Source organism: Apteryx mantelli, chromosome 5 (genome assembly GCF_036417845.1).
Source record: "Apteryx mantelli isolate bAptMan1 chromosome 5, bAptMan1.hap1, whole genome shotgun sequence".
NCBI classification, from domain to species: Eukaryota; Metazoa; Chordata; class Aves; order Apterygiformes; family Apterygidae; genus Apteryx; species Apteryx mantelli.
In genome coordinates this window covers 24,805,589-24,833,312 of record NC_089982.1, presented here as the reverse complement: position 1 = coordinate 24,833,312, position 27,724 = coordinate 24,805,589, and the positions used below count along the sequence as shown (strand labels likewise).

Here is a 27,724-nt window from a genome sequence, read left to right as displayed (position 1 = left end):
TACCAAAAATACAGAGGAAAAAGTATATTCTTCTATTAAATTAAACATGGTGCTGTAGAATAGTCCAGTCAGTTAATTCTGGGCATCTTGTCCTAAAAATAAATATTGTTAGAAGATATATAGGCTTAGATCCTTGGCTAGTGCAAGTTACAGTAGATCAGTTTACTTTAATAGTTTAGTCTAATAGTTCAGACCTACTGGTCAGCTGTCTTCCAGATGAGGGTTCGGCTCTGAGCCTTTTCACAATTTGTCATTCTTAGAAGAGAGAAGATTAACTCAAAGTGAGCAAAGTTGTACCAGTTAGTCAAAGTCTACAGCTCCAGGAAGTTTAGACCTGGGTAAAACTTGAGCAACAGTAAACACACAAGTCTTCGTGCCCTTCACGCCGTTGTTGCTCACTGCCACAGGCTAGATTTCACCTCCCTCTTCTACATTACCTCAGAAGTCATATAGTTACGACAGTTCCTAAGCATAAAGGAGAATTTCTACCAGATGGGGAAAATGGATTATGGATGAGCAGAGAAAGGAAGAAGGATGGCTCCTGTAGTATAGACAGATTTAACAGTAGAAACAGATCTGAACTCAAATTCAATTCTAAGTAAATTTTACTAACTATTAGAGGTAGTATGAAAATATGTTATGGAACAGCCACAGCAACAGCAAGTCTCTGGCCCGGGATTTATTGTTCTGGGGCTCCCTTTCTTCCTTGAAAATTAACTACAACATGCCCTTACACCTCCTTCTGTGTTGTAGATGCTTCATCCCACAGACAGCAAGATGTTGCAAACTTTGTAAACTGTTGAACTTAAATGTGTCAAATTCTTCCTTTCCTTCCACTGCTCCGTATAATGCATAAGGTACTGATATTAGTGCAGAATCAAGGCGGGTATCAACCTCAGGTTCTCCCTGGCATCTACAGAAGAATGTAAGGACTGCCCTACTGATTTGGATCAGTATGTTCAGTACGCTGCCTTGGGACAGTCACTAAAAGACATATGTAAACCTGGCCAATTTTTGTGATCAATCCCCTTCATGCATCCCCAGTATCTAGAATTGCTGTACTGGGAATGACAGAGGGTATATTCCTATCCAGTATTTTTAGTATTCATTTACAGGCACATTGTTCATGATTCTGTCAAATCCCTTTTTGAACCTACTGATGCTGTCTGTCTCCACAATCTCCTGTGGCAGTAAGATTCAGACGTTCACTAATGCTCTGTAAAACAAACAAAACCCCCTTCATCTGTTTAAAACAGATCTCTTCCTAGTTTCATCAGATGCCCCCAAGCCCTCAAACTGCTGGATTTGGTGAACATCAGTACCATATTCTCTGTATCAGCAGCCTTCATGATTTTGTGAATCTCTATCATGCCCTCTTCAACTTTCTCTTGTCCAAACTGAAGAGCCTTTCTGGTCACTGGGTAAGCCAATACTCCATCCCCATGATGATTTTCATTGCCCTTCTTTATACCTTCTCTAACTTCATTGCATTCTTCTTCAGATGTGGAGACCAGAACTACACGCAGTATTCTCAAGATGTGGGCTCACTGAGATTTTGTACAGTGGCATAATGATACATTGTCTTGTTATCAATGTTCTTCCCATGATGCCCAACATTCTGTTGATGTTTTGGCTGCCACTGCATGTTAAACCAAAGATTTTTTTAAATTGTCAGTGATGATAAGATCTCTTTCATGAGTTATAAACTCCAGTTCTCAGCCCAGGATTATGTAACTATGGCTTATTTTTTCCAGTTATTTACACTGACACTCCTCTGCCACCTTTTGCCCATTCACTCAGTTTTCTGAGGCCCCTATGTATTTCTTCTAAGTAAGCATGGCATTTTTTCTACCTAAGCAGCTTAGAAGCAGTTGCTGACTCAGAATATCTCACTGTTCCAACCCCTTCTGCAGCGCATCCATGAAGACATAAAATAAATCTTTTGCCAGCACTTTTAACAGTCAAAAGTGACCATTAAATCCTATCCTATGCTTTCTACCTTTTCACCAGCTTTTACTCCATAAGGGGACTTTTCCTGCAATCCCATGGTGACTTAGTTTCTTTAATAAACTTTAGTATGAAAAGTGGTCAAAAGCTTATTGAAAATCCAAATACAGTATGTCCACTAGATCCACTTTAATCACATGCTCTTTTATGCCCTTGGAGAATTCCAACAAATTAATGAGGATTTCCCTTTACACAAGCCATGCTAACTAGCCAAACCAACTGTTTTCCCATGTTTTCAGTGATCTGTTTCTTTATTATAGACTCTCCCATATTGCCAGGGAAGGAAGTCACACTCAATGGTCTGTAATTCCTGGAATCCCATGCAGTGCCCTTTTCTAGATTGGATGTCCACTGTAAATCCTCAGTCCCATGGCACAGTGGCTGTTTGCTATGTAGTGATAGGTCACAAACCTTGGACAGCAGCTCTGTAATTTCACATTATCTACTAGTCATGCACTGATTTCCTAAAGTTAAATCTATGACACAAGAATACAGTTCATCTCTCTCGTCCTACATTTTTCCCCAAAATTTGCCACTATGTCGTATTTCCTGGAATCAAAGTATCAGTACAAGTATGTTTCTTCAGGAGTCTACACCACACCAGAGCTATCTATGCGGTACCTATGCACTGACTATGGATGCTATTTGTGTGGTAACTCCTTGTTACTACACAGGGATCAAGAAAAGCCCACATACTCAGTCATATATTTTGTGTGTCCCAAAATGCTCACTCCCTGAATCATGCATTACAGCTTTAGAAGTTCCAGTGGTTTAGAGAAGCTCAGTTTTATGGTGTCTTACTTTGAAAAAATTACTTTCAGAAATGCTGAAAATCAATACCCTTTTAAAGAGTTTTGGGTTTCAAACCAGATAAAACTCAAATTAAAGAACCAATCAAAATATTTCTGTAGTTAACATTCACAATATTGTGGCTGAGGGAAAAGCTACTTTCCAGAACACCACAGTTTCCTGTCTTCCCATAACAATATTATGTAGCAAATAAAGGACCCTAAGAGTCATGGCATGAAAAACAGCAAACACAGGAAGATCATGGAAATACCCAGACTATGCAACAGAGCTGTGCAAAGTTGGTGGTTTTCCTTTTCAAGGGCTTGTGCAAACATTCTGTTACATTTCATATCTGTGGGAGTTTACACCCTCCACATCTAATTTTCATCTACTAAGTCAAACACACATCCTTATTCTCATAATAAACATCCCTAGCTATATCTCACCTAAATTTTCCATGGTGCTGAGTTAAATAAAGTTGGATTTAATACCATTAGTTGGACAAGATTTGTTAGAAGGTTTCTGATAAAGAATCCTTTTTGTCATCTGTACAGGCTCACCCTTAAGCTTATAATGATTCCTATAACTAAGAGAGGCATAGAATTTGGTATCTTATGATCTTTGCATGACAATGGTTCTAAGAGAAAGGTAATCTGAAGATTAGCTTGGTGACTCCAGTATACAAAAATCCCATCCTTTTCTAATGGAGAGAAAACATTGTTCACACTAACATCTTCTAAATGCAACATCAAATGAAATAATTAAGGTAAAATGTAACACAGTGCTCAAAAACATTTCATTTCCATGACTGAATTCTAGCTCCTGGCTAGTATACATCAAAATAAATTTGTCAGCAATATCAACCCATTGGTACTGTGTCACATCTGACTCTTTTTCTTATAGCATTAGATATTCTTCAAATACATGAATGAAGCCAAAGTTTATAGGTGCACACTGTTACTTGAAACCTGAACGTAACTGCACTGTATCTTACAGTTTAACATTTTTATTTTTTAACAACATGCTATCACACTTGTGATGCAACAAAAGTAATCAATTACCAAAGTAATCTGAGAACTAGTAATCTGCTCTTTCAAAATTATCTTTAGCATAGAGCAGTGCAGGAAAAAAAAAGATGAAAACTCTGCTAGTACTATCATGAAATTGAAAGGCCCTTTTCCTTTGTTACAAATGTTTTAGAAGAGCTTATTTATGAAAGTATAAACACCACATGAAACTGTTTCAATGACAAGTATCATTGCTGAAAGACTTGGTTTAGTCATGTTTTAATGGTGTGTTCTCTCTGAAACGATAGATTCAACTTTTCAGCCTTCTATGAACAGTAGGAAACACTATATTGTGCTTCTTTCACCAGAGACTTTGATAATGGAGCTCCGTCCTTCTTTCTTACTGGAGTTTGCATTGCCTTAGGCTGATTTAGAAGGCCATCTGGAAATTACAACTGATTAATTAGCTGTGAGCCCATGATGTGAAGAAGGCAGATGGAAGAACACAGTACTACATTGCTCCCTGCCCTACAAAAGCTACCAATTCAATATAGGATCCATGTTAAGGTCCCAGTCTCTTTCCAGGAAGCTTTAGAAAGATTCAGGCATGTCTACCACGGTAACTGTCATTCCTCAATTACTTTTCCTCCCAGCTCTGTTCATTGGAGATACCAATGCTGACAAAGACGACGGCTAAAAATCATGAGGGAAGGGAGCTGATGAAAGGGTGTTTTCAGCAGAAATTCTGCTTGCAATCTGCAGAACTTACTGCAAAATTAACTTGGTTTTACATTTATCACTCCTAGATGTGTTTCCAAAAGGAGAAGCTGTGGTATTATAAACATAAATTTTGTCTAATAGGAAAAAGGTATTTGGGAGTCCTCTTTGCCACTGTTATGTGTATACCAGATTCACTGCACACATTATGCATGACACATACATTCATATTTATTGCCTATGACTTTCTGGTTAGAGATATGGAAGCCCTTTACCAATGTCCTGGCATTATAAGTAATATAATGTAAGCACTAAGAAGCAGTTCTAATCTGAGAAAGAGGGGAAAGCTGTTCAGCATCACAAGCTTTATCTCCCCACTGAGTCTTCCACCTGCCCTCTCTCTATGCAAACTAATCAAGCAGGAAGGACGAGATGAAATATATCAAGTTATTCTTCTGTATTTCTGATGACAGAGACCTCCTGTCTATTGCTTTGGATTCCTACCACTATGGTCAGCTTGAGTTTACAAAACTCACCCGAGTGAGCTGATCCCTTTGGCCTAACAACTATGCAAATAATATTAGAGGAAACAATATCAGAAAGACTGAGGATTAAAAAATTGTCATCCTGTATTTTTCATTCTCTAGTTTAGCGAGCAAGAAGGTCTGCAGACTAATAGGTCACATAATAGAAATGGTAAACATATTATTGCTCTTGATAAGGCAATTGTATTTGGAGCTCCAGTCATTGACCACCACCCTATTGTACAAGGTCTTGTGCAATCACAGAGGACTATCTGATATGAGCACTGCAGCGAAGAGAGAGAAGCAGAGATTATTTATTCCATTTAGAGCTGTAGATATGTATGAACTACAAGTAGTCAAGAATTCTTTGTTTCTTACTGGATGCAATAAAACATTGTCATGGCTATATTAATGAAGGATGTTGATGTCAGCTTACAAAGAACATTTATGCAAAAAGCAAATTATTCTGTCACTCTCGCCTTACTATTTTGTCAGACACTTTCATTTAAAAATTAAGGGAGACAGATAAGATAAGAAATATTATCTTTGATAAATAGCTACTCCTGCACAACAGTATCATAAAAAATGTACCAGCTTAAATTTAAGTCTCACTTCTTTCAAATTTATTGCTGATGAAATATATACGCATGGGCATCACTGAAAAATGCACTTTCACAGGTTTTCCAAGAAATCTGGTCATAACTGATCACTTACAAAATAAAAAACAACATCAAATGCTTGCTAGAAAATGGCTTGTAAGCAAGGGATGCAGAATTATAGCACATTTGTGAATAACGTAGATCCAGAATTTAAGACAGAAGTTCTTCTAATAAGCATGGTTACAAATACTTCATTGTACTTCAATTAAAATAATCTTTTGGTCCAAATTAAAATATCAGGCTCGGTATTTGCTCATCAAACCTTTTTCCCTCTTTAAATTGTGTAAGAGCCCATGTGTTGACACACAAAACTCCTGATTAGAGACAGAAAAAAGCTATCTGTTGTCCACACCAAAAAAATCATTCTTTCCACACTGAAATTTGAAAAGATAGTCAACCTCTGCCTATTTTACTCTGTGGTTCTTGCAGGCATCAGCCATACCACTATCAACTTGTCAAACTATCCACTGACTAGCTATTTTAGACTGGATCATAAATATTTCAGAGTAGCCCAAAGGAAAGAAAAAATAGTGTCTCTAGGCTGCCAAATCTTCCCAGCTCATCATTATTTTCCAAGTGGATAAGCCTGAAGATCTTTACTTTTGTTCCCAGTAGAAAGATAAATAACCTATAAATTTGAGTCCACACATGAAAGCATCCATATTTGTCTATAACAATTTGAGGAGTTTGACTCTCCTGATATTACCTAATTCTAATATACATGTATGCAAAATCTTGTTTACCTTTCCCTCTTATTCTTCTTTCCTCTTTTTCCTTCTTTAAACCACTTCACACTACCCACGTCTTGACGTATTGAACTCCGCACGTTAGGCTGCTTTTGATTTGCGAGGAGAGTTACAATAGTTAATTACAGAGCACGGTCTTCTGTGACTCAAACATTTTGCGTTTATAGGCTCTTGATGTAGTCCAGAGCAAGAGGCTAACCCATATTTAATTTGTCCAACACGTTTTTGGTTAAAGTTCCATCAAATGGGTGACTGGAATCCCTCCGATTCAGCTGGAAAAGTCACTTTGAAGGAGGCGTTTATTAGCAACATTTGCCTCAGTCACAGCAGGAGGCCCTGAGGGCCTGGGGAAAATCAGTGGTTGCTTATAATAGTCAAAACTGGCTATTCCCCACAGGATAAAGTGTCAATAATAGGTTAGATATTATTATTTGGAATTGATTTTACAGAGGGTATAAAATTAAAGAAAATGAAGCAGTTTCGTTAGGCAGCAGAGGTCTGTGCTTTGAAATGCCCTCTAGCCTGACCCTCCCAGCCCCAGGCGCAGGAAGCGCTTGGGAAGCTGCAGCAGGGTTTGCCTCCCAGTCAGCATGTGCAGCACTGCACAGCTGCTCCGCATAGAGCATGATTAACATAGCTGAAGGCCCACAGCACTTAGCACAATTAAATCAACAGGCTGTAGCTCATTCTTCCAGCGTGGCAGGAAAAAGGCGCAAAACCCAGATGCCTTTGCTTTCTTCTATCTTTATGTTTGCTGGAGTGATTTTTGTGAGTGTTTAATCCTCTCTGTGGCCCAGCATTCACAGGAAAATTTAATGTGCATGTGGTTTTGACTGGAAAAGTCCCAAGCCCGAGTATCATTAGCTCACACTCTTTTCAAGTGATATATTCAGTAGTTAATTCTGAGGGTTTTCTATACGAAAATAAGAAACATTTTCAGCAGTACTGTGAAGGAACATGTTGGGCAGTCTATAACCATGAATATTTCTTTTTTTCTTGTAAATGGACTCACTGGAACATCTCTAGAGAGATGGCCAAAATTCTTTTAGCAGAAGGAACACTGCAAGACTTTCATCTTGAGGAAAAGTTACACTTTTACAGTGTGTCACTTTCTGTACTGTCCTGAATGAGGAGACAGCTTAATAAAGGACAGAATGTACTACTAGTGTAAATGTGATAAAACTATTTTGCAGAACACAGCAAAGAACATACTTAAAAATCTGTGGAATAAGAATGACCTCACTAAAAAGCTGAATTAAACAAAAAAATGAATATATTTTCCGTCTTTAGAGTCCCAGCCAACAGTGGTAAATGGAAGTTTCTCTTGTTCAACACAACAATTATTACTCTCTTCTGGTTATTTCATTGTTGCTAGAAAATTTAATGGAAACTGTTCTCAAAAGCATTAATTTTCAAACATTTCATGGAACCTAAGCTCATTTCAAAAAACATCAAAAATTTAGCCTAAGCTTCAGTCCTGAAATCCTACAGGCACTTAGGAGCCTAAGTCTCAGTGCATTCCTGATACTTACAAGTCCTTTCTGAAAATAGAATAGCTCATAAACCACTGAACATTTTATCCAAAAAAAGCTAAATTTTAGCCCTGTTGTAATGAGGTTCAAATCCACTAGTAAAGCTGGACCTATTCCCAACTACATCAGGCATGAATTTCACCAACCTGTTTCAATCCTGCCTTTTTTTTTCTCCTTTTGATGGTAGGTACGTGGTGTCTTATTTTCTCCTGTATTTTTCCACCTTTACTCCCTTCTCTCTTTGCCTCCTTCACACTCCCCCTTTACATTCTTTCATTTTGTCAGTGTTTCTATCTCCATTCAGTGCTTCTTCATTGTCCCTCTCTCATAAAACTTCAAAAATGATTTTTAAACATGTCAAGACCAGGAAAGTAGGAATGAGTCTCATGATGAGCACAATATTTTGAAAGAAACCAGACTGTATCTAGAGAAGGTGTCAAGCGATTTTTTTAAAAAAAGTTCATTCCTTTACCAGTCTCAAAAGGTCCTTTGAGTCAGAAGGTGGAGTCCCTTGTGCCCTCCATGAGGAAGGCACAAAGAAGTGCAGAGTCTGAGTGAAGAACGAGAGAACGAAATATTTGTTCTGCCTACACCAAAATGCATTAGCCACAAAAATTTCCTCTAAACCTGTCAAGGCATTGCTTTTTTCCTCTCAAGGAAATCAAGGAAACATTTGTGTAAAAGAGATGTTCAAACAGATGTTAATAGAACATCATAGTTTCTGATAAGGTCCTGTGCACACCACTTCCTAATGCAAGCTTCTTGATATTTGACAGCCCTGTTTCAGCACATCGCCCAGCTCCGTACTGAGCTTTCAAACTGGAGGTGGTTGGATCCATCCAAGGGCAGAAGAAAAGCAGAGAACTCTCTTTTCATGCACATTTGAGAGTCCCAGGGATAAGAATGCTAATACAAACAAAGTCTTTGTCATCCTGCACTATTTCATAGACCTTGATGTGGTCTTTATTCTCATACTATGCCTGCATAAGGAAAAAGACAGCATATCCTCTGCTCTCTACCTGTGAGGTGCAAATTAATTGTTAAATCTTTGAGGCAAATGTGTTCTTGTTCAGTAGCAGGGACTGTTCTCAGTCTGTTGATACCTTACATACCTCTTGTATTTAGTCTCAGTCTCTTCCCTAAACTGTCACTGGATTATGAATCTCAGGGTTGGACGGCCTTCGTAAATTTTCCTCACTCTGTCAGGCTTAAGCAGCCTTTAAGAAAACAGTGCCTGTGTTAATATACATCTGACTTCAGTGCTACAATGCTCAGCCAGGATGAGAGCTGGAAGTAAAAAATGGCTACATGAACATGATACAGATATCCTTTTCTACTATACATAGAAAACAACAAAAAAATGCCCCAACTTGCTCCCTGGCTCCCCCTTACCAGTGCATCTCTGGTATGATCCTGATTCTGCATTTCTACAACACGGGGGGGGGGGGGGGGGGGGGGGGGGAAGCAGCCCTCATGGAACCATGATTTGATTTACATCATCACGTAACCGATCCATTAAATAGCTATTGTAGATGATTTCTGCCATGTCCTTAGTGCAGTGCTTTCTGATGAAGTGTGCACAAAACACACGTCTGGTCTATTAAGCTGTGGAGATAGTGTGAACCATATGGTAAGGGCTGATGAAAAAAGACACCAGTGAAATCTGCACACTTAAATACATTTGCCAGAGATGGGGGTCTGATTCTGATAATAGCCAGTATCAAGCTGGGATAATGTAATTAAAAATGTGTGATATTACATGGGTCCAAACATACCAGGAGATTCCAGTGAGAAATCTTCAGTAGGTGAAGCCTCTAACAATCACATGACACTTCTAAAAAATAACACATTAATACAATAACTTTATAGCAGGTTATGAAACTCTAAGTTTCTATGTCTTTCTTTACAGAAAGTACTAACAGATTTTGCCGTTCTTTACCCAGGATTAGGATGCCTAATAAATCTCTGAAAATACATTTTATTTTCATAAATATCTCTGAAGGATAGCTTTGAAGCCAATTTTATACTAAGTACATCTAAATATTGTAGGAATCATTTTTCCAGTAAGCTATCAATCTAGCTAGTTATATTAAAATAGTTTGTGGTATTTTAGCTGTTTGGATTTGTGCTGAAGGCAATATACCAGTAACAAATTTTGATTTTGTAAAATCAGTGGCTTCAGGTGGCTTCAAAACTGGTATTTTAGATTGTAAATGCCAAGACTCAGGTACACCATTTCAAATTTTCCATTTTATTTCATATATATGAGTATTTCATTTTTACTTTTTTAAACAGGAGCAGGTAGCAGTAGTGGGTTCTGGTATTAATTACACATGGAAACAGAAAACATGAAGTAAACCTGGTAGCATTTTAAGAATCCAGCTATTGTGAATTCATCTGGAATTCATTGGGCTACTCCTGGCTGTAATGAATTCATGCTGTAATCGTAGTAACGTCTCATGTACACTAATAGATATTCTACTGAGCTCAGTATTATTTAATTGACTCAAAGGATTAGTTTAAGATCAATTTTCTTTGAACTGTATTTTAATGGAGCTTTTTTCATTAAAGCACAGCTTCCCACAGGACAAAAAGATTTCAGAAGAAAACATTCCTAAGAAAATATAAAAAATTTGACATTTTTGTCTTCTCAGGAAAGTATGAATAGCATTAGTATTGTATAGTCTATCTCCCATGTCTTTATTTATTAAATAATTTTCTCTAAGGGAAACAAAATATTTAACTTCATTAAACATCTTGCTCTACAAAAGTGTATGTATGAAGATTCAAGAGTGGCTTTAAGATATATGTGCATAAAAATGACACATCTTACTTAAATTGAAAAAATGATGCAAACAATCTGTTTATAAAGAAGTACTGAGCAGTATCATCTACACATTTCTGCTTTGTCAGGCACATTAAACAGGAGTACAAAAATGACATGCAGATTTCACTGGTACGAGCTGCGTGACTGGGACATGATAAGTAACAAAAAAACAATAGACTGGATACTCTGGGTCGGAATGGAAAGACATTATTAACTGCTTGCTATATCCTGTGAACTGTACGAAAAACACCACTGTGATTATTGTTAGCCTTTTTCAGCTTAAGCCTTGTTTGCCAATAGGTTTATATGTCTTTCCTGACTTTGCTGGCTAAGATGAACAGGCTGGTCAGACATCAAGACCCAGGTCTATTTAATATACTGAGCCAGCACTTCCAGGGCTGATGAGGAAAAAAAAACCCAGATCCTTCTGAGTCTGCTAGCTCAGCATCAATGAATAAAGTTTAAAAAATAAAGAACTGATGAGTTCACTGATTCTCATGTTTGGATGCCAACCTCAGTGATGTCAGGAGACAGCACCAGGCCTAGGGAACAGTGACATGCACATACCTAAAAGCATATGACTGAGAATTTTTTTGGAAAATTTTTGCATTTCCAACTCATTTTTTTACCTACATGCCTCCTCCAGAGATTCTGCAGAAAAAAAGGACATCTCTGTTTTCCTTATACTTTGGAGATAGCCTGACTTTCTGAATCTTCACTTTTTTTTGTAAAGAAAGAAACCACTGCAGGGAAGCAGAAAAAAGAGATAAATAGGGGATACCTGCTTTGGACAATTCTACTTTTCTCAGATAGTTTATTCCACCTAGAGACAGAAAGCATTAGAAATCTACATCCCTTACGTCAAGCACCTGCACATTCTTATCCTTCCATTTCAGATTCCCTTCCTCCCTGATTTTATCAACCAGTGTTAGAGAGAGCTCTGAGCAGAGTTTAGGTCTGTGACCAAAAAATAAAGAATCCAAAGACTGAAATCAGAATTTAGAAGATCTGCTTTCTTAGGAAACAAGGTTTATGCATTCATGTATCATGTCTGTATTTGTCTGAGCCATTCTTCTCAATACCTTTTAGGCTCTGCCAGCCACCTTCAAACAGATTTGGTAGAACAGTAGAGGTCTTAAAGATTTTAAATTTCTACAGTTTTCAGAATTTGGGCAGATAAAGCAGAAAACTTATTAATGCCCCCATAGGAAAAGGAATGAGATCAGGTAATTCACACAGGAGGGTACTATGAATCCCCTAATTGCAAGAAAAGCTTCAAGGAGGCTTGCAGCTCAGCAGACTTTTCCAAGTTATTATTTTTGTCCTGTAGATTTTCTACTATTCTAGTATCCTCTCCAATTCCACATTATCTCCTTTCTCTTTCCTTCTTTCTGTTCAGATTAGCTTGCTATGCTTCTGAAGATGCAGTCCTCACTATTTCAGCATCATGTCTTTCACAGTGCTTTTAATTTTAATCATCACATGATGCAACAACGTATGCCAGCTTAAAACTTCCAGCTATGAAAATTCAACAACAGTTTTTGTTCCTGTAGGTCACTTGTCTTTATTTGCTCTGAAGTTATATTTTTTGGACCTTTTAATCTGCTTCCAAACTCAAGAAGCCATATTCAGGCAATCTGTGTCCACAGTACACACGGCCCACCCCAAGCTCTGAAAAACAATACTGAAAGGGAAATGGGCAGAAAACAGGACAAAGAGGAAGAGGCATACATAGACAGTAAAAAGGAGGAAAGGCAGAAGTGAACTTAGGCTTTTCTCTATCCTCTTCAAAGATAAGGGAGCAAAAAATTTTTTTTTAATGTTTTCAAGATTAGTTTTGTGATGTAGGCAATAGTATGAACTGATTTATTTTTTGTTAGTAGCTACTAAAAAATCACCAAGTATCAGCACCCCTTTAAGTATCCCGCATTCCTCAGTGTTTGTCTCTATAAACATTCACAACTATCCTTCTGTTGCAATCTGCATCCTAGACTTCAATGTATGATCAGGAATTCCACTCCCCTGGTGGCATCATTACAAAAATGCTTGCATTTAAGGGAAGTATCCTAACAAGCAAATGGTGTGGCTTTATACTAATCATCCACTGCATTTCTGCATACAGGAATTTGAAAAAAAGCTCAACAGGGAGGTCTGGCAAGTCTCCTCTGGGATAGTCTTTGTATAAAAAGGGGTATTTTGGAAGTTAATTAGAGACAGTCTGTTTTTTATACTCAGTAAAAAAAAAAAAAGCCCATTACAGTTAATGAGAACTGAAAGGAGCCCTGTTCAGATTTGTTTGATATAGTTAGTATTATCGTTCAGTTTTTCACACCAAAACAGCAAAACGGGCATTAAAAGTGACAAAACAATGAAAGAACCTCACTTCCTGGAATTCAGTTTTCTTACAGCAAGTTTATCCCTTGTGTAAGAGCTGTGAAGGCACTAGGGATTAACCAAAGTAAGAAAGATACACTGAACATATGGACACAACAGAATTACAGAACTTGTTAACATTTACCAAACAAATCATTCCTGCAGGGACAGGAGACCTTCTTTGTGGAGCATTGTCTCATAGCATGTGTGAAAAAAGACCCTTGTTACAGTGCCTTCCTCAAGCGCACCCAACAGTGAGGGAACAGAGACAGTCCTCCTTTGAAGACAGAAATACACACTCAGGAGATTAGCTGAACAACTGCACTAGTTGAGGCAGAAATCAGTTCGTAGCGGCCACCAAACAAAAGGATATAACTAGGCTTCCAAGTGGTGCAAGTACAGCACTCAGGAGGGGTGGTTACGAGGGAAAGGCTACACTGCACAGCAGAGCGGTGAAGAGATCCTTGAACTAAATCTGACTAACACCCTCACGCGCTTCAACAACGGGTCATGCTGTGCTCTGGCCTGTGAACCCCAGCTGCCACTGGATCCAGAGCAGATCCCCACATCTGTTTTAGGACAGGAATCTGCTTCTGCTTGCAAGCCAGCTTTTGGCATGCCTGGAAAGGAGGCCATGCACATCGTGGAGAGCTAGGATTAGGGCTTCATAACACTCAAAGGAAGAAAGACTCTGGGGAGTGAGGCTAGTGCTGAGCTGGGACCACCTGGGATATTTGTGACTCCTGATAGCTTGCACTCTCAGGACAGCTTTACCTAGCCCACTTTGGCAGAAGCTTAGCACCACACTATGATGGTGATAGTCACTGCAAGGGCACCCCAAATCCAAAACTAATTTTCATACTGAACAATAAGAGGCCTCTCCTAGAGGCCTCCTCTAAACTGAGTCAAAGGCTTTCCTTTTTTTTTTCCTCAGTAAAAGCATCTATTTTGGCCCAAAATATGTGTGGAAGGGTGCTCACTTTGCTAACATTTTCTCCCCCCTCCCCAATTAAAAAAAAAAAAAGCCAACCACTAGAGTTTATTTTATCACAGATTTGATTTTTTTCTTCCTTCCTCAAATCAAAATGATTATTTAAAAATATGTTTTGGTGAGCTTCCACTTGGTGTCTTGCTTTTTTCTTGAAAAAAAAAAAGTGCCTATAGAAAACTAAAATAATAAAAATAAATTTTAGAAAATAATAATGAAAAACTAGCTGCTCACACTTACATATTTTTTCTAAACTGTAGCAAGAAATCAAACAGTCTGTATGTCACACTCCCACAAGCAGCTGCCTCTGACGCCCCTCACTCCCCACTATGACAGTGTCCATTTCATCAGTGCCAGCCAACAGAAACAGCAGTGCTTCTGAAAAGTCTTCCTCAGACTAATGCCTACTGGGCTAGAAAACACAAACATTTGGGCAGCATGCACAACCACTTACCTTTCCTGTTCTTAAAAGATGATTCCTGTCTGGAATGCTTGCCTGAAACGCTCTGGAATCCTACCTGATCCTTAACAGGGAAACCACCCCTTTTGTTTTCAATTTAGTGCCTATTTACTTATTGCTGCTATTCATAGAGTAGGAAGGTAACTGATTAAATTTAAAAAGCAAATTCCTTTTTTAGTTTTTGTCACAATGTTTGCTTATGGCCTGAGTAAGCAAACTGAAATATTCCATTTTGATGAAAATGAAAACTAAAGAAGTTCCAAGCTATTAATCACAAATCTTTTTTTTTTCACTGAAATTTTCATTTAACCATAGAGCCGCATTTTCTCTCAGAAGCATATTTAGCCAGAAATTTTTCAGCTAAATCTGTGTCTTAATCTATCTCAGATACATGGATTTTCTACACCAAAACTCTTCTATATAGTCTGTGAATTTAATTTATGTGACTATGATACACTTCAAAATCCGTACAGATTTATATCTTGGTAAATACACAGATTCATCATCATAATATGGTAAATTTATATGGGATTAGCACAAAAATTATATAGTGACATATAGATTGGTTTTGTTCTGTTTAGTGAGTCTGAATAAACCCAGAAATTTCTACAGACTTTCATATAAGGAGTTCATAATCTTCTGATTCCCTCCATTCTCTCCTTGACAAAGTACCTTCTGATAGATAAAATTTCACAGAACTTTTCACAGGACATGTAAGTTCAAATTCAGAATATTATGTTTGTGCATTACAGTATTGTACTTTCTCTTGACTGCACTCTTGAGCCAGAATCATAACTTCTATTGCATGGCCTCTGTTTTAATAATACTGACATCAAACACTCCCTGTGGGATTCTAGAAATACCAATCTCATAGCATTCAGTAGACAGTGCTGACCGCCCACACATACTCGTGAAATGACTGGTTTTTTATAACTATCCATTATAACTGTCTTCATCAAGTGCAGACACAAAACGCTGCCAATCACAACTTAACTCTTAACTTTAGTCCTCAGTTAGCAATGGCAAGATCAGTTGGTACCTTAATGAAAATGGCACACAATGCCAGCTATCATGTTGCAATGTGCAATTAAATGCCCCATGGATGTGCATTTTCGTAATTTTGGGGAAACACAAAAATATTTTTCCATAAAACTTTGAAAGTGGTAATTTCATGCAAATATGGTTGAAAAAATATTTAAATTTATGAGCTGGCATTCATGGACTATACAGCAACCAAATGAAAGTTGTAGCCTGCTTGTATAGAGGAAAAATCAAGAGTCACAGAACCTTCAATATGGCATATCACTCAGAATGGTTCATGAAACAACGGTTTTTCACAAAGCACTTGCACTGCACCAAAATATTTTAAAAAGTTAATTTAAAAACAGAACCGTAATTCACAAAAAATCAAGTAACTGGACTTTTGCCCCTGTGTATGTAGGTAATTTCATTAACATTCACTATGGAGAGAGATGTTCCAGTCTGAACACTTATTCCATAAGACTGTACCCTGCATTAAGAAAAACTAAGCTTGGAGGTCTTCCTATCTGAATGCCTCTGTTCCTGTTCCCTCTCTTCAGCATTAATAGCCAAATATATTTACCAAGAGCTGATGTCCTCTATGATAAAATACACTGAGACCAGCTGAACATGAAAGGGAAAAGTATCTGTTCTCTGCAGGAAACAAATTACGCAGCTTTTACAGCATTTATTGTAAATAAGCAAGCTGATGTACTAGGCTGGTTTACTGAGGAAAAAGCTGCTGTTTAAAGTCTTTGTAAACAGGAATGATATGATCACCAGCATAATACATTGAAAAATAAATATATTTACTAAAGCATTCAGTTTGGATAACTTATTAAAAAGTAAGAGAAGTATCAGGTTACAAATATCCTCTATGATATTTGTTGCTTCTTGTGAGTTACAGAGACATCTGGTTTCATAGGTATTGTGCCAAAGTCTGCTCTCATTTACATGAATGTAAATGTGGTGTAACTATACTGGTTTCATTGTTTAGCTGAGCTTGCCGTGCTGAACATTCCCACAGGGGAGAAATGGGATATTACGCATCATTCCTGAAGGTATTCCAATGGGGTTTTGTCATGTCATGGCTAGGGCTGAAGGCTTTAGCTCCTCAATCATCACATGTGATGTTGTATTTGCTACATTTGCTTACCCAAATGTTCAAGAGAAAGAAGAGACTTGGAGATACAAGATGGTCTAGTCCAGTATCCAGCTATCAGACACACAGTCACATACTCCATTATAAAACCAGCTAGGATTCTTGCCACTACTGGGACACCTGCAAGTTCATTTCAGAGTGTCACTTTGGTGAGGTGTTCTGTTTGGTGTTCTGTTTTCTTAGACAGAAATAACCTAAGATGCCTTCACTTTAGAAAGGCGCCAAACTTTACTGCTGACCTTTCCATCCCTGGGTGCTGTCACTGATGGAAAGAGGTCACTGAGCCTCTCTCTGAAGAAACAAGTAAAACAGATGCATCTGGCAGGCTTAACTTTACTGCAGATCCCTGAGGTTTCCCCTGTTCTGCCAAATTTCATGAGAAAATGAAGAGTCTCGAAGTCTTTCTACAGTGTGTAGGAGATGGTTAAGCCTGTGAACTCTTTACTTAATTCTGCCAAGAGACAAAGGAGATTTCTTCATTCCAGAGCACTTGTGCCCAAAGCCCATAGGACACCCATGGTGCACGATACCCAAAGAAAGAAACTGCAATGCTCATAGAAAAGAGACTAAAAAATTACAGATACAAGTGATTTACTAGGATTCTGAGGCTTCCTCCCTGGAGACACAACTGTTCAGAAAAGCTCTGCATCTCCTCCAAAGTGCTAGAATAACATGTGTTATGAATAAGTGCATGTTGAATTACATGTGTAACTTCTTTGCTTCTATTACCTGCAACAAGCATCACAGAAAAAGGACACCAAATCCACCAGAGAAAGTACATATATAAAAGAACATGTCCGACACAGAATAATATAAACCGCATATAACATACTAAATACAACAGAGGAATACTTTGAAATTGATTTACCTGCAACTGTTTCACTGCCACACACTATGTAACATTTATACCTTTCATGGTTCCTTACATTATTCAGAACTTTGTTTTTCATTTTCCTCGTATATAGACAAGTTTGGAATGATTTATAAAATCTGCCAGAAAGCTGTTGCCAATTTTAGTATATACATGATTTAGACATTTTTTTAGTTTAATTGACATTTTGCTTATTTAAAACACAAAAATTGGCCACTGCAGAAAAAACACTCATTTTTAACAGGATCATGGAAATATTAGCAACAGCAGTCCATAAATCACTAAAAATGATTTTTAGATTCCCAGAGAATGAACAATCTGTTTGTCAAATAGAATGGGGATTTGATGGGGAGGGAACATTTTTTTTCTGGGAACAATTGTATTGCTTCACAGAAATGAGTCCAGTTATAAAGGGTCACCATAAGCATAGTTTCTAATGTTCCACTTAATAATACAGTTAAATACATATAGGCAAATCCATTCTCAAACCAATTCCTCAAGCATACAAACAAGTAACAGCAATTCACCAAATGCAAGAAAAGACTGGCTCCATAAAATCTAACCTTAATTGTGAAAGATGCTGACAACTCCCCACTACAAAACTCGAGTGGAAATAATGCAGACATATAGTTCTAATAGTACATCCCAGACCATGTCCTCCTCCTCACTCAATGAGAATGAGAATAGGGCTATAACCAGAAAAAAGAAGGAATTAAAAAGGTCATGACAGAGCTGAGTATGGATGAAATGCTGGCAAAATTAATATTAAAAAAAGGAAAAAGAATCCAAAACTATGTTGCCTGTTTTAAGGAATACCAAGAGTTATTTACACAACAGAAATAACTCTGTATAAAGAAAAGTTAAGGTAGTAGTACCTAGGTGAGTATTTTGTTACAGGCCAATATGTTTGCTTTTATCCAAATCTGGGCAAACCTGTGACAATTATTCATTAATACATGGATCAAGAACCTTTTGTAAATTAGAGCTTAATCAATTTTTCCAAAATCCTTTTAAAATCACACCAAGAACTGAATTGAGAAGGTGAAAAGTGTGTTACAGCCTTCTTAGAAGCTCTGCAAAGGCAACCATTGTCATCTGCATACAAACACAAGTTATCCCCTTGTCATACCAGCTCTGAGAAGAGCTGCTCTGTATCTAGTAAAGTTGTTGCAGTTGATTTTTATGAGCTTTGAAATAACAAAATTTGGCTAAATCATGTTTAATCACAACTCATCATCTCAGGAAGTGAGGCCTTTTACTAATACCTAAACAGTTCACCCAAATCTTTAAGAAGTCTCAAAACAGTGCGCAGCCAGTAGTTCCTCAGCTGTTATTTCTCCATGCAAATTCAAAGCAAATAATTTTGCAGTTATAGTTGTGCTCAGCAGCTGTAAAATTCAGCTTCTGCTAAGTACGCATACCAAAACAACTGTTTCAAGCAGAGGTGACCGATGAGCAGTGCCCAGACAAATATCACAAAATCTTTTATAATCTTATATTATTCATGGTACAATGACTACTGCAGCCCCATCTTGAACAAGGTGAAATTGAAGAATGAGGTTGGGGTGAAAAAGAGGTAACATGACACAGCAAGCCAGGGGTAAGTGAGAATGTGAGAGTAAATCTCATGCTTCCTGAGCTCATTTCTTGCTTACTAGTAAGAATGCACCCCTATAGAGGTCATCTTTGTCAAACTATTTTTGTTTACTGCATGTTTTAAGGTGTTATACAAAGCTTTTGTTTACTATACTTACCCTTTAGAAACAGGATCATGTACTTTGGCTCTAAGGTGTCCTGTTTAATGTTGGAAAATATTTATGTAAAGTGGCCACTGCTGCTTCTTTCCTTCAGGCTTTTGCTTAAGTCTAGGTCCAGGTTTGTTACTATCAGTGGGGTTTTGTATTTTTCATGAAATATCAGCGCAATTGTCATGGGGGAAGTGGTAGCCATGTGCACGTCATCTACTTTCTGCAGAGAACTTAGCTAGATTCTTTTTTGCTCTTTGTGAATATCAGTGACATCTCCTTAATCAATACAATGTAAGAGCGGCAAGGGTAATGTGTAAAAACTTGCAGGTCAACACAGAATATCACTGCTTCTAAATCTATGTGCAACCTGGCAAGAAATGTGTACAAGGATACAGCAAACTTAAGGCCACTGCAAAGATGAAATCTAAACATCACCAGTTTAACACAGAATGCATTTGTGGCAGTAACCGAAGACAGCCTTTTACAGCCAGATAAAGCTTTTGGTGGAGATAGTTCAGCAACCTGGCTGTGCTGCTGAGTGGGAAGAGCTACAGCAACTTTGGGCATGTTGAAGAGAACACAGAAACACACGGAATATTTTACCTAGGAAATTAGCATAGGCAGCAAGCAGATGTGGTGAATCATCTTGCAGCATTTTGGGAAATGATTTAACTAATAACAACAGGTGATGTTTCTTGTTACAAAACGTGCATCTCTAAACTTTAATATCATCACTAAGGCAGCATGACTTTATTATTACTTCCCACTAATATAATTTTTTTTTTTAACATGAAGGGCTATAACAAAAATGTCACATAAACAAACACATCAGCCATTAAAAAGGAAGATTAAAGGAGGTTTTCTGACAAGTTTAAATCAGAGCAGGACATTTTAGTAAGTTTAGATTTTACTGGTACTAAAAAGCTTATGCAAAGTGAAATTATACAGAAAATAAAGTATGTGAAATAAAAAATAACTTGGGAGCTGGACAGCAGTTCTGGGCTCTCTTTGCCAGGTCTGACCATTAAAAACTCAATCTCTTTCTTTTCCCTTTTGTCTCCAAATGAATTTTAATTCCCTTTTTGTCTGTGGCATAGTTTCAGCAGATGGGATAAAGAATGTTCCCCAGCCAAACTGGTCTAAAGCCTGATGACTGAAACACTTCTTTGGGCATGGGAGATGAGGGTTTGAATCTTTTCTGGAAGCAAAAGTTACCGAGTCTCAGTCTTCTCCATGCTAGACTGTTTTCATACTACAGCATTAAATAAGTGTAGGCACCATCAGTGTCACTTTGTCTGAACTTGGGCTAATCAATTTAGATCTAAGTTCCAACAAAGGACTTACAAACCCTGCAATCCAAACTGATTAGCCCAAGTTCAGACAAAGTCCCTAGAACGGATAGAAATGGGACAGAGGAGTGCCGATTCCCAACTGCAGCAGCCACAAGGCACGGCCTCACCTTTCAAAGCATCACACAGTCACACTGCATGGTCCCTGCAGACAACGTGTAGCAAAAACAGAAATCACGGGGCAATAGGTAGCTTAAGCAAGCAGCACAACAAAGCAGAGACACCACCCCTTAACATAAGTTAATCAGTAATTACCCAATGATTTCCTCTCATTAAGCAGATGGTCTGCACAGTCTTTCCTACTCTAACAGATTATGCTGCATTTCTGCAACAACTGCAGTAACCCTAACACTGCATTTTATGAAAATATTTACACTTATGACAACTTTTTGCTCTCTTTAACAACACAGAGGTCAGGTCAATCTTTAATCATTGCCTAGGTTGCTGCTTCATTACATACAAGTCCCCATGCCTTAACATCTTCTTTAACAACTTTAAAGACTTAAAGAAACAATCAGATCAAAGATGTGGCAAATCATTCAGCTAACACAAATGAAATACAGCTTTGTCAGAGCTCAATGAATTTTCCTCAGTAGCAAGAGTGACCTGAACCCGAGAGTCCCTTGGTTGGACTTGCCCACCAACTTTGTCAGATTACACCCAAGGAATAGCTCACCTTGAGCAATAATGCCATGTTTTCACTCAAATCAGATTTCAGGGAAGGGAGACTGTAAGGAACAATTAGCATCAAACTGCTACTCACATTACAAAGCCATCTGGTTTCCATTTTTATGCTCAGAGCAAAGTCAGATCACGAGGCTTGCAGGAGGCCATCCACTGTGCAGGAGATGCAGATAACTAGCATGAACTTTCAATATTGTTTCAATCTCTATTTTTTTCATCCAAAAATTTTGCCAGTACTGACTTACGCAACAAGCAGTGAGCAGTAGGTCTTTCCAGGCCCATTAATGATTTAGACAATGAAGTGATTTTAATCAAATTGTTCTAGCAAATCCTTTTTTTACTCGTTTTCCTAGCCACTTTGCAAATGGTCCCACTGATTGTCTTTAAGTGATTTGTCTTTTTTAAAGGGTAGATAGAGTCTTCCCTAGCTTCTTATATGGCAGCCTGACTGAAAATAGATCAAGGGCTAAACTCTAAGAAAACAGCTGAGTACTATTTATTACTTGCTGAGTGTCATTAAAAAAAAAAAAAATTTAAAGAAGTCATTTCCTTTTCCATTGATCTATGTAATGAATTGGGAGAGACATGAGCCTCTCTACAGTTAGAGTGAGTTGCATAAGCTTGATTTTGTTCCCAATATTCCCCATAAGGTACCTAACCATCTAATCCAATACTGCTCTTGTGCAAAGACATCATCGTTACTTATTTTTAAGCTATCCATGTAAGCAAAAAAGTATTGCCCAAATTTTCAGATAAAGGCATTTTTGAAATAACATTCCATGTTACTCATAGATTGATCATGTTATTAACCAGCAAAGCAGAAGAGTTGTGACGGAGACATCACAGGAAGTTCGGAAATTGCGCATTTGTCTCTGCGCTATAGGATTAGACTTCCCAAGGTAGCAAACTGCACTGAGAGGGTCAGGCAGAGAGATGGAGAGTAATGGCTCCCATCTAGCCTGGGCAGTTCATAAAATTTTTTCAGCTCATCTCACTGTCATAACACATTCGTGGTCATTTGTCTTTCTTTTTTTGAAGGAAGTTATGCATAAGGACGCACATAAGTTATGAAAAAGGACTTTTTTTTTTAATAAATTACATACTCTAAAAACTTTCTCCTTCCATACAGGAATAGACATCTCACTTAAAAGTCATTCTTTCCTGTTTTCTTAAGTTGTTGAAAATTGTGCATACCCATTTTCAGTAATAACTATCATTCTGGCAACAGGGCATCTAATTTGTCTGGGGATCTAAATGCAGGAAAAAATGCATAAACACTCTAATTTTGTTTATCATTTGGGACAGTTTTAGTGTAACACCAACAAGAGGTATAAATAAAACTTGGGCATCTTTTGTCCACAGTTTGTTAAGGAGCTGCTTTCAGAGCCATTCCAGCATTATTAATCTATGGTATCATTTCAAACACAGGTAGCACCATCTTTCCTACAGCAGAAACTTATTTTCTCTAAAATACAGAAGAGTGTTATTTAAACTGAAGTGGCACATTTCTTTTGTATGGTTCATATTCCATAAATTGCACAAACTAAACCAGAAATAAATGATGCACATAAAGACCCCATGCTAAATTCTGAATAAATTTTCAGTGACTCTACTGGCATTCTGATATAATTGATGTAGCTGCACCCTCACTAAATGCCTTAAGGGGCACAAGATGAACCTTCCATTTTGTCACAAACATGGCCCATTTTTCAACAAGGTCAATGACAGAAATCTTTTATCAGAAGTACAACTCTGTGACAACACAAAGTGCTTATTATATTTATAAAGTGTATGTATATATATTTAAAACTATAAACACCACATATTAATGCTCTTGCTGGTATCTCAAAGGCTTCTCAGTGAACTATACGTTTGTCCTAACACTTGGCTTCCAGAACAAGACTGATACATTGTGGAAGAAGCTTTCACTGTATGTATTAAAGATGTGCAAAGCAGCACACTGTAAACATGTTACAAAGTGCAATGAATTTGTATAGAGAATACCACCTTCATGTCTACACTTTTTAAATCTCTTAGACTGGCAATTTACACTAAGAATATTTAGTTGAGAGTAAAAAAGAAGGAAAGTCATCTATACTTTGCAGGGTGATGGGTAGGTAAAAAGAACACCAATCCTTTAAAAATCTAAATACAGTTGATTTCCCTCAGCATGGTTTTTATTTTCTTATTTCAAGTTAAGTATTTCCTTCATTCTGGAATAGTGTTTTAAAAACTATCAAAAGAAATGCATCTAAAACTTGTCTAAACTAAAGTACGTAACAATAAAATGAGCTTGCTGTAGTTCAAGACAAAACTCAAGCAAATGCAGATAATGTATGTATGTGGTGCCATCTCCTGGTAGTTTAGAGGTAAAGCCATCACAAAAATCTTAAATTTATTTTCTAAATATACTTCAGAAAAATGTCAGGTCCTTGTTTAAAAAAAAGGAGAGAGAATTGAATGTCATTACACAGAAGTAGCTTTTAAACCCCTCAAAATACACAAAAAAAAAAATTTCACCCTATAGGAAGGCCAGCACCTAGTTGTAGCTCCTTTCAAGCTAAGTGGTGTTATTATATTGGCTTAAATGAAGAAATAGGAAACCTTTTTTTGTTCTAGGAGAAATAAGTTTTCAGTTGAATAAGTCTAATTTCAAAGCACACTCAGTACTGCAGATAACATTTAAAATGAAAAGTAATTTTAAAATGTGTTACACAGCGCTCAAAACCAAAATGAGGAAGTCCCTTTGAGAAGTCTATTCATCCTATTTGAGGTGCTGGTGCAGCATATTAGCGCATAACAACTCATTTTAAAGTCAATTTCTTTTTAATGAATATTTAACATTCAATACAATCTTTCCCAGTTGCACCACTCCTTCAATACTGAACAAAACATCATAGGAGGAAGATAATAGAATCTGTTTGACAGAAACAAAACTCTTCAGTTCATTAAAGCTCCTTCTTACTCCCTCATTACTCCCATTATCATACTTATTTTTGAAGATATAGTTCAGCTATACAGATGTAAAACTATTTGTGAAGGAATACAGTATTGTTACTTATAATAATATCTCATGGTTTATGCTTTAAAAAATAGCATTAGCCAACTTGAAAAGAAATATTATAAAGTTATTGTGATAGTTGATACAAAGTACCTGTACTTATCCTGTAAAGTTTAATGCTACAAAGACAGCCGTTAAAAACAAACCTGATCAACAAAAACAAAAAGAATTGAAACAAAATGAGCTTGGTAATAAAATGCCTGTCAAAAAGTGCAGTGTTTTATATTAATTTTACAGTTAGTTCCAGATAATAATAAATCACCAAAGAAATCCTGGATGAAAGCTGTGAAGACACAATGAAAGGCAGTAAAAAATCTCACACATGGTAAAAATGATTTAAAGATTCAGAAGATTTAAAAATATTTCTTACATAAGGGAACAGTGGTGCTACTTGGCTGTACTGGTGGCCTACCCCGTGTCCAGGAAAAGCTTCTCCTGGGAACCACTCAAATGAACACTCCCTCCTACAGCACAGAGAACTGAACAGCAATTTCACCAAGAAACACGGAAGCTCAGTCAACTGAGAACTGTCTCAGTTCACTGAGGGGAAAAGACAGCATTTGGCATGAGATCAACAAATATGACAAGCTGGGCCAAGAAAGGAAGGGAGCAAAAAGTCTAACCTATATAACAAGAATGAGCTCAACATCTGCCATGAATTTTGAGAGCTGGCAACTACAGCAGTGGGCAGCATTATAAAACCCTAGGGAGAATCAAAGAGACACATAAAAAATAGGAGGGAAGAAGGAAAAAGGGTTAGTTATTTCTATGGGCTCATAAGTAGAGAATCTCCTCCTTAAAGTGTAGGAACAAATAGCTCTAAAGAGATTGAGATCTACTAGAAAAGGAGAAGCACTAGGGCTTTGTTAGCCAGGGTAAAACTTCCTTTCTCTTCTCTGGAAAAACTGGATCTACTGAGGCTTAACATGACAACTTGTTAATGTGATAAGAGGACTTTTGTAGCAAAGAAAACTTTCATTTTACAGACTGTTTCACTACATTGAAAGGAGGGGCCTGTCCTTATTACCCTGAGGTTAAAAAAAAAACAAAAAAAAAAAACCCACACATTTCTACAACTCAAAGCTTTATCACTGAATGACTATGCGAGCATGACCTCAGTTGCCTTAAAAAAAGTGAAGTAGTACCAGTGATTTGGATGGTCACAGGTTCATTGACAATTGCCATGGGAAAGCAATTGTTAAGTGTTACAAAAAAGCCAAGCTAAACAGGGGACATTTCCTTCCACAGAACGAGAACCAAAAAAAACAAAACTGTCCTAACATGAAGCTGTAATTGAGAAATAGAGCAATGACTGAAGAATCATAACAGAACTAAATTAAATACAACTGGGACTTCACATTCCTTATGAAAATTAAGGTTTCAGCGTCAGATAGTTAAAGCAAGGATAGCCAACTCATGGTGTGCCAGAACATATAATTCAGCCTGTCATCTTCGTTCCTGAGAGTCCCTCAGAGTTGGTCAGGAAGCAGGCTGTCAGCCACACAAATCATTCACTAATCCACAGCAGTCTCCCTGCTGTTCTCCTTTGGAGCCTCACAGCCTCCCATTTGTCATGTAGTCAGACATGCCCTAAACACAACCTATAGGCATCATCATTGCATGAAGTATGCCTGTTCAGTAACGTGACAAAAGGACTTACGTACATACGTCCCCATCAGACAACAGCGTACTCTGATGGGGCCATCGGGCTATGGTCAAGTGATGACTACAAATCTAATTAATGACAGATGAGCACACATTCCCCAGGTGCCTCTATTAGGGGATATTGGATAGACCTGGCAGAAAAGCTGAGTGACACTGACCTAAACAAAGTAAAGAAAATGAAGTCAAGTGTTGTGAAGCTTGGGACTTGTAATGGGGAAACAAAGATGAGATAATGGGAGAATGTGAAGGAAAAACAACAAACACACACTGTCAAATAGCTAAACCTTCATGCAAGTGAATTATTGAGGAGGGGAAAAGGACAGGAACATCTGGATGACATGAGATGGAAAAAGATATGAAGATGAAGAACATTCTAACAAAAGAAATATAAGGATTAAGAAAAAGAAAGATGCTACTTCATGGACTAAAAAGATTGAACTTTTCAGAACTAATGAATTGGCCACTGAAAAATAATACATGTTAAAAAAAGAGAAATGTTAGGACCTGTGCACTGCAAAAGAAATTCAGAAGTATTAAACATATACAGTTTTTATCATTACATTTCAGTATGTATGAGAAATTTAAAGAAAAACAGTAACACGTATTGTAAAAGGGGAATGTATTCCCCTAAAGTGACAGAAAAACGCAAACTGCACAATGCAAAGGGGCTTTGGGGGGCAGGGGAGCACATCAGGGGACAAAAGCCACTGTTAACTGCAGTACAGAATCAGGAATAAAGAAGTGATGCAAAACACTGTGAAAGACCATGTGTCAGGTTCACTAAACGCAGCTTGGAGCTTTAATAGAGGTACTGGGGACCACTACTGCCTCTCATTACCTCCCAAATGAATCTTGAGAGAAATAAGTAAGATGCAATTTATGTCTGCTGTTGATAAACATATGGGGACAGTCATATTAACAACAGATCTTCAAGCCACCTAACTGAAACACAGTGAAATGAATCTGTGGTAAACCAATTCATTTAATTGCTCTGGAAGACTCTTAGGAATCTACCAGAGCTATACTTAGTTGAATTTTGCTTCAAAGGGCATTTGGTTTTTTTCTTCCATTTTAACTGTTTTAAACCAGCTGAAGGAGAAATGTGTAAGTCTTGATCATAAGCTTTAATATTCTTGTCTGGCCTTATGCAACAGCACTTTCAAGCTCTCTTTATCACAAAAACGAGCAGCCCTCCAAAACCCACAGAGAGAACAAAACAGATGAAAAGCCAGGTGGGAAAAGAAAGGTTCTGAGACCATTTTGGGACAGAGGAAGAAAAGCACGATAGCATTTAAGGTTTAAAAGAAAATAGCTGATATTCACAGCAATCCAGTTTCAAGATTAACAATGCTTTCATAACATAGGATTGGAAGTACACCACACTCAATCAGAAAACATTTTACTCAGAAAACTAATGCATAACACAATCACTAGTGATGATGATAAAGTTCTCTAGGATAACAAGATTATTATTCAGACCCTGTCAGAACTTCAGCACATGGTTTCAGGACCATGCTATTCATTTTAATCACAGC

General features: G+C 37.5%; 1 long non-coding RNA gene across 5 annotated transcripts in view; it reads right to left on the bottom strand.

Annotated features, from left to right (window-relative positions):
• The window catches only part of LOC106492145 (uncharacterized), a 168,019-nt gene that overhangs the window by 138,906 nt on the left and 1,389 nt on the right, over positions 1 to 27,724 (bottom strand). The gene's annotated exons all lie outside the window — the stretch shown is intronic.